Here is a 3,345-nt window from a genome sequence, read left to right on the forward strand (position 1 = left end):
TGCTTCGTGCATTCATATATAATACTCTTAATTTGTTACCCCCCTCACCCTTCTTATCAATCCCTATTTCACTTGTATGATCCCTTGGGTTTTCTGCTCCATTGATTCTGTTGCCTTTCTTAACTTTTCTTATTCTCACTTTCCCTTTAACTTCCTCCTTACATTTCCAGTTTGTCCCCTTCCCCCATTACTTAGTTTAAAAACACCTGTGTTGCATTGGCTAACCTGCCTGCCAGAATGCTGGTCCCTCATCTATTAAGGTGCAACCCATCCCTCTTGTATAATTTATCCTTACCGCAAAACATATCCCAGTGATCCAAGAATTTAAACCCTTGCTTCCTGCACCAGTTCCTCAGCCACACATTCAAGTCCATTATGTTCCTATTCCTGCCCTCTCCAGCCCAAGGAACTGGAAGCAAGGTGGAGATAGCCACCCTGGAAGTCCTGCTTTTCAGCCTTCTTCTGAATTCTCTGACGTCCCGCTGTAGAGTATCCCTCCTCTTCTTCCCGACATCATTTGTGCTGACGTGCACTACCACTTCTGGCTCTTCACCTTCCCCCTTGAGGATTCCTTGCACTCTGTCAGTAATGTCCTGGATCCTGGCACCAGGAAGGCAACACACCATACCCAAAACCTGCCTGTTGCCGCAGAAACCCCTTTCAGTCCCTCTGACAATGGAGTGCCCTATTACCATGGCTCTGCGTGATGCCTGACTCTTCGGCTCTGCCTCCGCACCAATTTTTGATTGACCGACCTCGGACTGGCAGTGTCGTCTGTCTTGACAGTTTCCAAGAGATTCAACCTATTCATGAGAGGTACTTCCCCCGGGGTCTGTTGTACTTGAATCATCTGTTCCTTCCTCATCGTCATCTTCCTTCTTCTCTCTTCTGTTATCTTCGGTGTAATGACCCTGCTGAAGGTCCTGTCCAGAAAATTCTTGTTCTCTTGGATGAGCCTGAGGTCATCTAGTTCTTTCTTCAGTGCTGCAACTTGCTCCTTCAGAAGCTGAATGGGTACATACTTTCCACAGCTATAGGAGCCAGAGATACCATCAGTGTCCCTGACCTCCCACGTCATGCACGTAGCACACTGAATCTGCTTGGCAGTCATGTCTTCATCTTCTTCAACTGTTCATGCGCTTTGATACTGGCCACGAACCACTTATAAGGAACCTTATCGAAAGTCTTCTGAAAATCCAAATGCACTCCATCTTCTGGTTCTTCCTTATCTATTCCACTGTTTTAGTTATCTCCAAAAAAACTCCAGTTAAGCGTGATTTGCCATTCATAATCCCATTCTGGCTTTGGCCTGTCCCCTTAATGCTTTCCAAGTGCTATGTTACCTCATCTTATTATAATAGACACTAGCATTTTCCCCAATACTGATGCTAGACCAACTGGCCTGTAGGTGTCTAGATTTTTCCTCCCACCCTTTTTAAAGAGTATGGTTTCATTTGCCTCCAATCTGTAGGAATGTCTCTTGGGTCTACTATTGAATTTTAGATGGTAATATGCATCCAATATTTCCACAACCACTTGCTATACATCCCTGTGATTTACATTACCAGGCCGAATTGATTTGTCAGCCTTTAATCCCATTCATTTCCCCAGCACTATTTTCTTACTAATACTGTTTCCCTTCAATTCTGTCCTCTCTGGAGGTCCTTAGTTCTGTAACATTTCTGGGAGATTATTTGTATCCACTTTGGTGAAGACAGAATCAGCATATATGTTCAATTCTTCAGCCATTTCTTTGTTCTTCATTCTACATTTGTCTTTACTAATCTTTTTCTCTTCTCATATTCATAGAAGTTTTATTGTCTGTTCCTATGTGTCCTGTAATTTAACTCTATTCCCTCCTTCCTCTTGTTATGAAGGTGCAGAAGTGTACTGTACCTTTAAGAAAGTTAAAAGCTAGCAGAACTACCTGACAGCACCAAGTGTTCTGAACAAGATATAATGTAACCTTTTGGTCAAGCAGCTAGTGTAGCTGGTTGCCTGGAGACAAAAACAAAATTGAATTAGATCAATCAGTTTAAATTATATCTCAAAAAATACCAAACTCCAATCAAGTTTGAGTTTAGTATATTGACAATATTAAAAACCAATGACACAATCCGATGCTTTGGGGGTATATGACCAGGAAAACGTGAACAGTTGAGAGAGAACTGCCAAGCCACCAGCATGTAGAGACTGCTCAGAAAATTAACTCACTCAACGGTATCTTTATTGATCAGTGACCTGTGAAGCAGAAATTCCTAAGAAGAAAAAAATCTACTAAGAGAAGATTCATCCGCAGGCTGGTTTTGAAATTTGAATTTTGGTAAATCTTAAATGAATATTTTGCATCAGTATTTACTGTGGAAAAGGATATGGAAGATATAGACTGTAGGGAAATAGATGGTGACATCTTGCAAAATATCCAGATTACAGAGGAGGAAGTGCTGGATGTTTTGAAATGGTTAAAGGTGGATAAATCCCCAGGACCTGGTCAGGTGTACCCGAGAACTCTGTGGGAAGCTAGAGAAGTGATTGCTGGGCCTCTTGCTGAGATATTTGTATCACTGATAGTCACAGGGGAGGTGCCGGAAGACTGGAGTTTGGCAAACGTGGTGCCACTGTTTAAGAAGGGCTGTAAAGACAAGCCAGGGAACTATAGACCGGTGAGCCTGACCTCAGTGGTGGGCAAGTTGTTGGAGGGAATCCTGAGGGACAGGATGTACATGTATTTGGAAAGGCAAGGACTGATTAGGGATAGTCAACATGGCTTTGTGCGTGGGAAATCATGTCTCACAAACTTGATTTGAGTTTTTTGAAGAAATGACAAAGAAGATTGATGAGGACAGAGCGGTAGATGTGATCTATATGGACTTCAGTAAGGCATTTGACAAGGTTCCCCATGGGAGACTGATTAGCAAGGTTAGATCTCATGGAATACAGGGTGAACTAGCCATTTGGATACAGAACTAGCTCAAAGGTAGAATACAGAGGGTGGTGGTGGAGGGTTGTTTTTCAGACTGGAGGCCTGTGACCAGTGGAGTGCCACAGGGATCGGTGCTGGGTCCATGACTTCTTGTCATTTACATAAATGATTTGGATGCGAGCATAAGAGGTACAGTTAGTAAGTTTGCAGATGACACTAAAATTGGAGGTGTAGTGGACAGCGAAGAGGGTTACCATAAATTACAACAGGATCTTGATCAGATGGGCCAATGGGCTGAGAAGTGGCAGATGGAATTTAATTCAGATAAATGTGAGGTGCTGCATGTTGGGAAAGCAAGTCTTAGCAGGACTTGTACACTTTATGGTAAGATCCTAGGGAGTTTGCTGAACAAAGAGACCTTG

The 3,345-nt window shown here is 42.9% G+C and overlaps 1 pseudogene; it reads right to left on the minus strand.

Annotated features, from left to right (window-relative positions):
* Window positions 1-248: 248 nt before the first annotated feature.
* LOC148147485 (uncharacterized) lies at window positions 249-1,111 on the minus strand (annotated as a pseudogene).
* Between the last annotated feature and the right edge of the window lie 2,234 nt (window positions 1,112-3,345).

This window comes from Chiloscyllium plagiosum, unplaced genomic scaffold, assembly GCF_037043375.1.
Source record: "Chiloscyllium plagiosum isolate Xiang-an unplaced genomic scaffold, Cpla_swu_hap1 HiC_scaffold_16, whole genome shotgun sequence".
Taxonomy (NCBI): domain Eukaryota; kingdom Metazoa; phylum Chordata; class Chondrichthyes; order Orectolobiformes; family Hemiscylliidae; genus Chiloscyllium; species Chiloscyllium plagiosum.